We start from the raw sequence: 13884 nt of genomic DNA, 5'->3' as shown, positions 1-13884 counted from the left end.
CAGTATTTAACTATGTCAGACTAAAGCCACGCTGAGCCCAAATGGCACTGTCCACAAAAAGTTCTGGCATTCATTATTGGATGAGCATCTCCTGGTATCTTGAGATGATTTCCCTTGGCCAACTATCATAGAGATCACTCACGTTAGCAAAGCCTCTAAAGCCTTTCAAAGTATAAACACACTAACAGTGAAAATCATCTAGAAAGAGACTCCCTGCTCCCCTCCTTGTGAAGATTTGGTTCAAAGATGAAACTGAGCCAGACAGCTTACAGGGAGCCTTGCCAGCTCACTCACCCCATAGCTCTTTGCTTGCTCATGTTGGAGAAGTCAGTGCCAGACCCACACAGACACTCCCATGGGTTTCATTCCCCAGCTTAGAAGGGCAGGAGGTATGTGTAACTTTATTTTTAAGCTAAAACTTCACTGCAGTTTCATTTCCCTAGCTTCAATCTTTTTCATTAGGTATTTAGTTGGAATAAGGAGGACAGAAGAGAAGAAAGCTGGCTCAAAGCCCAAATGGAGACCAGTGATAAGTGGTATCCCTCAAGGGTCCATACTGGGACCTGTACTGTTTAATATTTTTATCAGTGATATAGACAAGTGCAGTGAGAACAAGTGCACTCTCAGCAGCTTTGCAGACCAAGCTCACCTTTGCACCACCAAGCTCATTGGTGCTGTCAATAAATCAGAAGGACCTTGACAAGCTCAAGAGATGGGCCCAGATGAACCTCATGAGGTTCAACAAGACCAAGTGCAGGATCCCACACCTGGGTCAAAACAATCAGTACAGGCTTGGGGATGAGGTTTTAGAAAGCAGACCTGCAGAAAAGGACTTGGGGGTGTTCGTGGATGAAAAGCTGAAAATGAGCCAACAGTGCATGCCCAGGATACAATAGGCCTTCTGGGCTGCATCAAAAGAAGCATGGCCAGCAGATTGAGAGAGGTGATTCTGCCCCTTTACTCTGCTCTGGGGAGACCTGACCTGGAGTACTGCATCCAGCTCTGGAGCCCTCAGTACAGGAAGGACATGGATGTGATGGAGCAGGTCCAGAGAAGGGCCATGAAAATGATCAGGGGTGAAATACCTCCTCTCTGAAGACAGGCTGAGAGAGTTGGGGCTGTTCAGCCTGGAGAGGGCTCCAGGGAGACCTAATAGTGACCTTCCAGTATCTGAAGGGGGCCTGCAGGAAGGCTGGAGATGGAATTTTTGCAAGGGCTTGTAGTGATAGGGTATGGGGCAATGGTTTTAGAGAAGAGCAGAGAGGAGAGGAGCAGATTTAGTTTGTATGTTAGGAAATAATTCTTTACAATGAGAGTAGTGGGAAAAATAGAAAAGGTTGCCCAGGGAGGTAGCTGAGGCCTCATCCCTGGAGATATTCTAAGTGAGGCTTGATGAGGCTCTGAGCAACCTGATCTAATTTAGGATGTCCCTGCTTACTGTAGGGGGTTGGACTAGATGACCATTAGAGGTCCCTTCCAAATTATTCTATGATTCTGTGATTCTATGAAAGAAATTGCAGAATGAAGTTGTCTGTGTGGAAGAACATCACCATGAGTGGACCTAATTCCATCACCCACGGTGGATTTTTGTCTTGGGTAATAAAAGCAACAGATTCTCAGTATTTATAAATCTCAAACTGTGTTTGCACATATACATTTTGCTTCATTAGGTGGATATAGATAAAGCAAATCCCATAGTGTCACATTCACACTACTTCCCTGACAGTAAAAATGGCCACAGTAGTGTAACACTGTCCCAGAGAGAAAGGAAAGAAGTCACACCAGCAGAAAGGCAGATTGTGCCACTTAAGGTGATGAACTTATTACTTTGATGTCAAAAAATGTATACAGATTAACTCTTACTCATCTGCAGCTGTTCATAGCATCTGCTGTCCTTGTGGAAGGGCTCTGGAGGAGATAGAGAGAGACCAGGCTCACTGCAAATGCTTTGGCCATAAAGGGCAAAGGGTGGTGATGAAGAGGTCTCTACCAGGGCTTCCCAGCAGCCTGGCAGCCCCTCAGCCCACTCCTGGGCAGTTTGGCCACAGCTGAGTTCACAACAAGCTGTTTCCAGCCTGTTCTATCCTCTAAAAGTAGCTGCTACTGCCCAATCGTGGCAGACACCATGACACAGTTTGGCTGCCTGTAACAGCTACAAAACAGTCAGTGGGGTAAATTGTATGGGTGGATTCTGTGTTTAATCTCATTAAGTTTAAAGGCTAAATACCAGAACTGCATTTAAAACTTTACAGTTGCCAACCCCAGCACCATCAGGCACAGTTATTTTTTTCCAACTGTGTGCTGGAGAACCAACAAAATAAAACATGAACAAGTTGATATATCAGCTAATGGAGGGCTTCACAGAAGTGCCTGTTTCTCAGATAAAATAAGTCCTTTTGCTGCAGTTAAATGTTGATAGCCATGTTTGTGTGTTGAAGAATGAAATGGCAATTGAAGAGCTTTTTAAGCCTTTTGATTCATTATCATTGTTCTTACTTTCCAGGCCTGAGACATGATTACTTTGGCTGGTTTCAGCTTGATTATATGAATACACCAGTTCAGCTGGAATCTGGATGGACTCACAAAAAAATCTGAAACTTTTGAAAGGGTAGTAACAGTCTGTTTGGATGAAAAAAAAAACAACCAAAAAAAACCCCAAACCAAACACACAAAAAATGCCCCACCAAACCCAAAACAACACATACATTAAGACATACAATTACATGTACATATATAGACACATGTAGATTCTTAGTATTTTCAAGGCCTCCTGAATAAATTATGTGGCCTTAGAGAAAGGGGATTAATGAAATGAAATAGCAATGAAATAGTTCTGCTCAAATGCTTCATTCAGTCTGGCTTTCCTGGTAATTAAATCCTCTATTAGAGAAGTTTATGTTCTATTTTATCAACTTCCTTTGCAATACAAAATTACTTCAACTAGACCATTAAAGTCTTGTTCTGCCGTGGAGAGGAAAAGTTCCTGTCCATTCTCCTCTGGCCCTGAACAGATGCTTCCATTGCCTGTTCTGCTGTGAAACAACCCAAGCAAAGAGGAACAGCTCCTTCCTTTACACCCAACCTTACCAAAGCAACCTTTGCAAAATTAAAATAAAGAACCATGCACAGGGAGGTGACTCCCAGCCAAAGAGACTGCAAAGCACAGGACCTTCTGTTTTAAAAAATAGTGACTATTCCACGTCTAAGGTAAATGTTCATTAATATTAACACTATTAGGCTGTAAGAAAAAAATACAGTACACATATATATGAAGCAGATCAATCTTTTTTTAAAGTAAAGTGTGAACATTTTCAAATTCTGCAAAGAAGGCATTACAGCCATAAGTTTTGGTAACCGACTAAATGAACATATACTGGACACATTCAGAGGATTGGTGAAGGACTTTATTCTTAAAATAACTTTACTACCACTGAAACTGTTGAAAGGGTCATTACTAGCAGCAAGCAATGAGAATAAGTTGATACCAAATTTGAGTTTCAACTGGAGAGCCAAGATAACTCAGTCCATATGAAACTTTTTGTGTGTGTGTGCCAAAACTTGTCTCCTAGCCCTTACCATAAGGAGACCCTTACTTGTCTCCTAGCATTCACCATCCATCACTGGCACCTGAGCCTTTGCATTAGAATTGCCTTGTGGTGCTTCAGCATTTCCCAGATCTAAATTTTTTTTTTTTTTCATATCTGACTCAGTAACTCTTTGACCCTCTAACAAGTTAAAACACGTTGAAGAACCTTTCTGATTACTTGGAACATTTGAACATTTGGTGAACAAGTTCATCTCTGTTTTCTGTGTGTGTCTTTCCTAAAATATTCTTTTATCTTCTTGTTATTACTTGAGGGGTGATCAGAGGCAGCTAAATTGTCCATTTGCTTGTCTCATTGCCCACTAATCTCTCTTGAAGAACTGTAGCAAAAGAGAAGACTGAGTCACTCTGAAAATAACTCCTTTTTCATTCAAGGGGTGTTGCAGAGATCACTCTATCCAAAAAAGTGTCAGTGAAATGTAACAAAAACTATTTTGGCTCACTGCATTATGGGATTGTCCAACTAAGGTAAAACTCTGGCACTTTAATGCAAATCCATTGACTTTGAGGCACTCAGGACAGCGCAAGCGAATAGAATTCAGTTTATGAAGGGACGTGGGAGGTTAAGGTCACATGAAGAAGTACATGAAAACACTTCATCATTCCCTCCTTTTACTTTCACAGTGCTACTCAATGATTTGCACCACTGAGCACCAAAGCAGGCTGGTAGTGTCTCTAGACAAGGCTGGCTGAAGATTACCCTGTGAAATGACATTAAACTGGTGAAGCATTTTAGTGCTTATAGGATTGGCCAAGGAGTGCCATACTTTACTCCTGCTGCTAATTTCTCTCCTCTTTAGTCATCTTTCCTCCAGTTTTCATGAAGGGAAAGCTCTATTCAGCCATTGCAGATAAGATTAGACAGACCTTCAAGGCAAGATGGGAAGGACATTTTAGTGTGGTCCCTCATATATCACAGCAGTTCAGTACCTGTGATCCAGGTCCAGGTCCATAATGTCAGTTCAAGTCATAGCTCTCTTTTGTTGCTTTTGGTTTGGTTTGGTTTCATTTTGTTTTGTATAAACATGCTCAGTTTCTGCTGCTGCATCTTTCTCCTTGCCAATTCTTACTACAAATTTCCCTGACAGGAAGCTACACAATCATGTCCCCAACCAAGTGCTTTCAGTGTCATAGTGCCACCAAAGTCAGGCACTTTTGGGTTTCCCCTGGTAGCACTGACCAGTACCTGCTACTGATGTGGATAAATGTAAAAGAACACATGGAGAAACAGTAAAACAAAGTAAAAATACATCTTAAATGAAGCATCTCTCTCCATCTTCTAAAGGGAGGTGTGCAGTAGCTCCTGACTTCACTCTTGCTGTTGTCATTATTTCCAGTTTGACTGGTTTGGTAGTCTCTTGACCTTCTAAGTTGTCTTTTTAACTGCTAGAGGTGTCATAAGCCACACTGGGACAAGTTGCTGCAGTGACACAGGATGCAGAAATTATTTGGGTTGCCCCCTGCTTGTGCCTGCAGTAGCTGGAAAGCTGCGTGTGGTTCTTTGCCTTCACCCAACCCCGCCTGGCTGCTCCCCCCACCTGCAACAGGGCTGTAGGAGCCTCCATCACAGCTGATGAATGTATTATTGCTACTGATTATAAGATAGATCATGCTTATGAGTCATATTGGCCTTTAATATCTGCAAGCCAGAGAAAAGAAAACTGCATTAATTTATATTCATTAGAATAAATTAACAGAGCAGAGCCCTGCAGTCCTTTGCATCCTTCTCTGAAGCACTGACAGCAGCAGTCTGCACTGGGGGAATGACAGAAGCTGCCCAGGAAAAGCAAGCAAAATAACCAGCCACCTCTGGCCCTCCTGGGCTGGCCTTTGGTTTGCTTTCCAAATGGAAATATCCCTAAGTCTATCCAAGGAGGTGTAGCCCCTGTGCTCCTTGCTTCAGGATATGTATGCATGTGTGTATGTGTAAGGATGAACTGGTTCTTACTTAGCTGCATGGTGGTAAGGTGCCAGTGGGAATATGAGGCAAAAAATCATCCCTGTTTCCTGTTTACACCCCAAGACAAGGCCTATTCCCACCTGCTTCTTTCCAAGCTTCAGGAAAGTCATATGAATCTGCCTTTTCCTTCACTTGAACAATAAACTTTGACCTGTTGTTGAAGTCTCTTTATGAATGTCTGTGCTCTGTAAGGACATGTGCACACTCATATTTTATAATAGGCACAAATAATACTGATGCACCACTTGATTTTACCCATATTTTCTGGCACATAAAAAAATAAGACTAAAAACCCACAAAGATTAAATTCCAGGGAGTTTCTTAGAACTTTATAATTATATATCTGTAGTTATATATATATTAGAACAAAAGCCAACGAAGAAACGTCCCAGTTTCTTCCCAGTGAGAGTTCAGCACTTCATTTACCTTCAGATAGGGAAGCATCAAAGGCTGAACTTGGCTTTTGTGGGTTCCTCAACATTTCTGTGCTCAAAACTGATTTAAAATGAAGCTTCCAGGTGTATGTCTCTCCCTGTTTACCAGTTGCTGTATGGCATCCTCTATGTCTCATTGTTGGTATGCAACATATAGGTGCAACATATATTTTTTCAAAACTTTCAATCCTTAGTGTATAGCTGAAGTGTTTGGCTCCAGTGTGTCTACATGGCAGTAAAATCATTAGCCTGAGGGAGGAATAACACATTAATGACTTCAGAAATGTTGCTTAGACTCCAATACTGATCAAAGAGACCAAAATTGATTGTTATTCTTCTAATAGCCATGTGGTAACCAAAATTAAATCAATTTGATGAAGATAATTAGGCTCCCATCTCCATCACCACATACTTAGTAAAATTAGGTGGAATGAGATTCTCCTGCTAACAGTATGATACTGTTAGCACAGACTAAAACACTTCAACAACACCAGCCAGGAAACACTTACTGAAACAGCTGTTTTGAAAATAAGACACTGCTGGTTCATCAGAATCTGATTGCTCCAGGACTCTCCATACCACACGCATAGGTCCTGGGCAGAGCTCACAGATGAATGCTGTCAGAGGCCTCCCCTAGAGCCAAGGACATAATTTTAGGACCTGGGCTGTTGGACAGGTAGAGTGATGTCCCGAATCTCCCTCAGAAGGCTCCTTCTGTCTCTGCAGGGTAGTGGAGATGGAGCCCACCCCTGGGGTACATCTGCTCCCTCCCTGCAGTGGGACCTTTGAGCTGCAGAGACATCACAGTGAGTGGGGTCGGTGGCTTTAAGGTTACTCTGCTCTTCTGGCCAAGCAGGGAGGTTTGGGGCAGAAAGGTGGCTGCTCCCAGAGGGGAGGAGGCTGAGGAGCTGGATTCTCCCCAGGCAGTAGCCTTTCCCACCATTTGGGATGTCTGCAGACTCTATACTCTGTGTCTCCATATGCCAAACTTAAAACAATTATTTTCTTCTTGCTGAGCCTCTTTTATATCAGCTTGGGGCTGAGCAAAAAGAACAAATTAAACCTTTGCAGAATAATAATTAAAAAAAAGACCTTCCAGTTCTGAGCTGGCTGGGCTCAGCATTCCTCTTTGTGTCAGCTTCACATGCAGAATACATTACTGTCCATGCTAACCAAATAATGGGAAAGATGATTTGTTACCATACGTAACATACAAGTGGTCAAACTGCATCTCCAGTTTTCTAAAAATTAAAATATTCCATTTGTAAATATTCAGCTGATATTCATTTAATTTATTCCAAGTGTTTGAAAACTTCATTAGCTGCATGGCTTTTAGCAGAAATGACCCATATCTTTTTAGAGCAGACCTTCAGGCACACAATAACTGTTGTCAGCACTTTGAAACAGAGCTGAAGATTAAGTGACTTAACCTAAGACTGGTTTTTGGTCAAAGCTTTTGAAAACTGCTCTCAAAGTTTTTCATTAAACAAGATATTTTTGTTCCTGACATCATCCTGCCACTAGAAATGTAAGTCTCTGTATTTGTTCAGATTTTAAAATCCTACTCAGTGTCCATATCTTAAAAGCCAACTTTCCAACAGCAAATAATTGATTGCACCATTTCTATGCCGTTTTTCTCTTCAGATTTTCAAAAAGACCCTTTACAGACCCATAGTTCTGTGTGGTGTAGAAAATTGTGACACAGGTTTTCCAACAACATCCATCAACATCAGAGTGAGAAGGATTTTATAAATGCAGAAAAGAGGCCCAGCAAAGTTTCTGCCTAAAATGAAAACTATTTTATGTGCTTTTCTTTCCTAGGTGCCTCCCCCTTTGCTGTGCTCAGAGTCCTCCCCATAGGGACATCTTGGGCAAAAGTGAATTATGTGTCCATATCTCAAATTTTCAGAGTAGGTCTCTCTTCTGTGAAAAGATTGTGAGGTCATGCTAGTAGAGACAACAGTAGCAGAGAAACCAGTAGTAGAGAAAGACATGGAGAAAGGAAAACAGCAGCACCAAGGTACCAACCCCACCCAATGTGGGTGGAAATGGGCCCCACATCCCCTGATCTGCAGGTAGGGGCTGGAGATTGAAGATGATATTACTCCTTGTAGAACTGAACTTCTTAGATACCTCTCCTTTCCTCACAAAGAACTATGGATTACTCCTTTCATGATGCACACAACGAACAAATTAACATGATAAAAATTCATCTAAAGCTATGAAATAGGAAGACATCATATGTGGCTCAATAAAGTCCTGCTACTGGAGTCTGGAACAGTAACCTTGAGAAATATCACTGCCTGTTAATCCTGGTTTTACCCTCTTCCCTAAGGTCATCCATTGTCTGTTGCCAGTGGGGTAATTGGAGGGATGTTGGGCCAATAAAGTAATTCTGTAAGGTATTTATATTAATCTTATGGATCAGGATCAAAGCAGGTATCCTCTTGGGCTTATTCTGGCTTATTTGATGGTTCTTGTAATTTTTTAGACCTTGCTAGACCTTGAGGCTCTTCCTTTGCAATTTTTTTCGGGTGGAGTTACTGGTCTGTGTTGCAAGCAGAAAATAACCTCAACCAGAAGCTGAGGAGCACAGCTTATATGCAAAGCACTATGCATATCTGCCATAAGTACATCAGGAATGAAGGCTGTAAAACAATTAGACCCAAAAAAAAAGTGATCAAAATCTCAAAGAAGAAACCGCATGAATTATTCCTGTGCTTAATCACAGTCTCTGCTATTCTCAGAGGAAATACTATGATGAATAAGCAGAGCAAATGATCAAAATTCTTGTGTAATGAGCCCTGTGTTAATTGTCCCACTGTCCATTGAAACACAAAAGGTACTAATGAAGCACACAGTCTCATCATCCCCAAAATGACTTTCGTCAGGCCTCAGTCTAAAAGTTATGTATCCAGGAGAAACTATGGGATAGAAGGAGCTCCAGTAAAGAGACTTACACCTGAAAGTTCAATGTCCTTCCGTGGGACCTGACTCAAACCAGACTGAACTGCCAGCACTCTGTCAAACAAAGGCCAGAAGGATGATGTGAACCTCAGCCATGTCCCAGGTTTAAGAGTGGTGCTCAATGCCCCCAGTCCCTCCCCACCCATCACTCCTTTGTCACCTTGCAGGCCACAGTCATTCAAGCTTTCACAGCAGGAGGAGAGAGAAAGGCTGGATTTTTCTTGTTTCAGTGGAACAAGCTGGTACCACTGGAGTCCTGGGAGAGTTTTTGCTGGCTGTTAGATTACAGGATTTAGAAGTTACCCATCCAACTGAGTAAATCAGCTGTGATGCAGACACACACACTCCTTGTGAAGCTCACCAGAGTTACCAGAACTATAGACTAAGGCAAGTGAGGAGCATGGATCTTCAGAGCAGAGGTTAGGTATCAGAGAGGTTCTGGCATTTGCTATTTATTCACCATGCAGGGGTAGGGGCAGGGAGCATCTGGAGTTTCCCTGGATCTGAATGAAGGTTACTTTGGTAATCTGAACTGAAGCTAATTCTGACTTAGAATTCCTTAACAAACCAATTATTATTTTATTATAGCACCTCTGGTTCTCCAGCCAAATGTCCAAAACCACATAACCAAACCTTTGTATTTTTCCATGTCACAAACTCAAACTGCAGCGAGAGCTTGCGGCGACGAAGAGGACGTGGAAGGCCCATGTGGCCATCTGTGCATACACCAGGTCATGGGATGGACACACAAACCCATCCCCTCAAAACACAGGGCACTGGAATTGGATCTGGAGGAGCTGCTCGGAAAGCAGTAGAAACACTTACCCTTCTATCTTCCTTTAAAACACTTTGAGATCCCAAGATTAAAAGGTACTTCAAATGCAAAGAATCTTTGCTTATAAAGTATTTAAGGCACATCAGTCCAGCTCACAGAACTCATTTCAAACAAATGAACAACCTTTGAAAACATTTTATGGACATTATTTCCTCTCCAACTGAACACCATCTCTTGAATTTAGTCTTATGTTATGGTCTTATTATTCTCAGAAAGAATTAAATTGGAGGAGGGAAGAAGGAAAGGTATTCCCTGGAAATCCTTTCATTTTATTAAAGCCTCTGTTATTGCTTGTGTTGTGTTTGTTCGAACCACTTGTCAAAATTTCATTACCCCAATTTAAAACAGTAGCACTATGTGAAAATGTGGTTATGACTGAAAATGAAGGTACCCTGCACTATTACCCAGGAGAGTAGAATACACTGCTTTTCTAGGCTGAGCTCTGAGAAAATAGGCTACAAATAGCATACACATCAAATATCATGCTACAAAGCAGTGCTAATGTGCTAAAAGAGAATTTACTGCCCAAAACATTAGTGAGTCAGCTAGGAGTTACTCTTTTTAAACCAGAAATGACCAACACTAATCAGTACAGAATTGATCAAATGCCATTGATCATTAAGGGCCAAGAGCAAGCCTGATCTTCTACAAGGTTAACTAGTAGAAGCAACTTCAAAAGAGCTTGTAACGTAAGACTTGGCCAGAAATCAGCCCCAAAATGCACTGGACCAACAAGTCATATCACCTTCCCAATGGCACTGCTGGCACAGACCACATGAGGACAGGAGGCTTTGAATCCAGGGGGATGAGAAAGAAGGGTACAGCCCAGTTTATTACAAGGCAGAAGCAGAGCACACACAAAACCCAAAATATTTAAGAGCAGATAGTAAGCCCAGGGATGGCTCTCAGAAGCAGAGGTCTGCATCTTACCCCTGTGTGGTCACTGAGATGAGATCTGCAATGGGGAGGCTCAAGCAAAGGCATCACCTTGGGCTGATGACCATGGGCTGGGCAGAGGAGTGGTGGTCCTGTACCAGCTGTTGAGTAACACCCATGGGAATGCCATAATGTGAACCTTGTTATGGACAAGCTCTGGGCTCTAAGAGGGTCTCGTGTCATTCCTGAAACAATGTGACAACATCACAAACATTGACATCATATGAAATGCTTCATAAAAAGTTTTGGAACTCAGAAACTGGGAAAAGAACACTTCAGAGAAATGTTTTGAAAAGCCCAGTTAATTTAGCTATAGCAATTGCCCAGATGAAATAAAGATATTGCTGCACATTTTCAAAATATACTAGATGTTCATAATTGATGTCTGCAGGCCAAAGTTGTATTTCTTTAATAATCCTATGCTTCAAGACAAACATTTAACTTAGGTTTGATGCACAGGTAGACAAAGTTAAACTCCTTCTTGGGATGATGTGCATTTCAGTGTTATTATTCATCTCCAGCAACTCTGTGTTGTTGGTATCAATCAAAAGCAGATTTCATGACTACAATTCTACTGTGCCCATGCAGTTCATCAAGTTTAATTCCCATTCCACATAATTACTGAGTCTGTTATCATTCTTTCTCTGTAGGAACAAATCATCTGTATTAACCACTTACTAGAACTGTATATATAATTATTCCAGTTTTTGAAATACACTGAAAAAGTATGCCAGCACAAAGGTAACTGCTGTGAAATTCAGAACAATATACAACAATCAGAGAACAGCTGAGTGTTTCATTCCCACCCTGTGACTTAAATATGCATACTTCTACATTCTGTTATGGTTTTTGTTATTGAAATATGCATTGAAATATCCATTGGAGGACTTTTGCCAAATACCTCTGGCCACCCTCCTTGCCAGGCCCTGCCAGGACACTCTGATCCCCGTCTCCCTACACCCAGCAGCAAAGTTGGGTCTTTCCAAACAGCATCATCCTTATAAAACCGGAGGTCAAAATGTTATTTACCCTCACCACAAAGCATCACCTTGTCTGCCTGAAACCAGGAAGGGGAACACTCAGTCCTGGCCAGCACAGGCATTTCTAGCACAAGCTGAGTCCCTCTTTAGACCCTTGTCCACTGGGTGTCCAGGACAGGCAGCAACGGAGTCAACAGAGATTCCATAGATCCCACTGGGAAACACCTATTGGACTTCAAATGTGTGACTTTCTGAGAGCTGAAAACCTGTTGACAGGAGGCTGCTTATGATCTACTAGCTTATATTTTGCTCTTTTTAGAAGCTTTGCATCAGTTTTCACTTAGAGGAGCACAAAATAGGCCTAACGACTGTACTCTAAATTTTCTAAGGCACTTGTGAGGTCTGTAATCTATTAAAAAAACGCATGGTAGTGTAGGTTAATAGAGTGGCTGCCATTTAGCCTGGGCCTAGGACTAATTTGTAGCTTTTTACCAAGCTGGTGAGAGGCTTAGAGAATATGTCATACCAAGAGAAGCTGAGGGAACTGGGCATGTTTAGTTTGGAGAAGGGGAAATTGAGGGGAGACCACATTGCCTTCTACAACTCCCTGAAAGGAGGCTGTAGGCAGTGGGTGTTGGCCTCTTCTCCCAAGTGAATAATGACAGGACCAGAACAAACGGTCTGAGGCTGCACCAGGGGAGGCTTAGATTAGGTATTAGGAATAATTTCTTTACTGAAAGAGTAGTCAGGCACTGGACAGCCTGCCCAGGGAGGTGGTGGAGTCACCATCCCTGGAGGTATTAAAAAACTATGCAGAGGCACTTCAGGACATGCTCTAGTGACCAAGATTGTAGGGGGGTTGTTGTGTGGTTCTGTTTTGTTCAGGGTTTTTTGGGTGGTTCTGGTTTTGGGGTTTTGTTTTCTTTTCTTTTTTTGGTTTTTCACTTGCTGAGTGTGTGTGTGGTTGGACTCAGTGATCTCACAGGTTCTTTCCAACCACGATGATTCTGTGTCTCTGTGTGATAAACACAGACCTAGCTCACAGAGAAGAAATTAAGTATATGAAGGGTGAAAAAAAGGAAATTATCACAGGTAGATACTTTGTTTTTTAAACCACCTTCCTTTCCTAGGGAAACCATGATAGCTTCCTCTACTTCAAAACTGCAATTTTGCTGAAAGTTTATATTTTGCTATAGTGGAAAGAGATGTAAAAATAAGAGAGACTTTTGAACTTGACTTGGTGATTTTGCAAATGTCTTACATAGCACTCCCAGTTACTCCTCAGTCTCTAGGAACAAGATGCCAGCTTAAAACTTTGATATATACCTACAGAATATATGTGGGAATTTATCTTCTCTGACATTCATCTTCCACAAGCTACACAAGCTCTGTGTAAGCTGGGTGTAGGTACCTCTGGCCATCATGATGTCTCCTGTCTGGAGGTGGCTGGAGGGAGCTGAGATGAACTCTGTTAAGACCGCATCATCACAGCCCCTGGCTAGCACATCCTGTCAGCTCAGCCCAGGTCCCCAGCGCCAGACCAGAGGCATCCTGAGTCTGGCGCTGGATTGGGACACTCAGGGAGCACCCGGCAATGCAGTGCAAGCAGGAACAGGGCTGTTTCCTTGATTACTCTGTGCTAATGACCATTTAAAGCAGGGATGAAAGGGAGCTGCAGGCATGGCAGTGAGGGAGGTGGGGGGACCGCTGGTTACACTCAGCTGCTGCTCCTCTTGCTGCTGGCTGAATGTTCAGGAGTTTATCCTGTTTATGGAATTAGAGAGGAAGAACTTGGCAGAACAGACAGCATGAAACAAAATTGGTCCATAAGTTTACAGGGCAAGGTTTAATGAACTCTCAGAGTCCGTGGAGGGTACCAGTGCCTTAGGTGCTAAACATGTTGTTTACTGCTCGACCAGCTCCCTGTTAGTTAGAGTTTATACATGCTCTGGCCAAACAAAATAAGGGTTTTTTTGTATTTTAATTGTTCTCATTCAGGAGAAGGCTAGGGTTTTGGGTTTGGTTGGTTTTTTTTTTTTGGAGATTGGTTGGCTACCAAAGACAGTATTAAAGAAAATCTTCTCAAATTAAATGATGCTTTCCACCTAAACATTGCTTTTACAAGCACAGTTTGGGCTATCTGAATATATCTAAGTGTCAGGTTAATT

The sequence above is a fragment of the Calypte anna genome, chromosome 2 (genome assembly GCF_003957555.1).
Source record: "Calypte anna isolate BGI_N300 chromosome 2, bCalAnn1_v1.p, whole genome shotgun sequence".
Lineage (NCBI taxonomy): Eukaryota > Metazoa > Chordata > Aves > Apodiformes > Trochilidae > Calypte > Calypte anna.
This window is presented reverse-complemented; position numbering follows the sequence as displayed.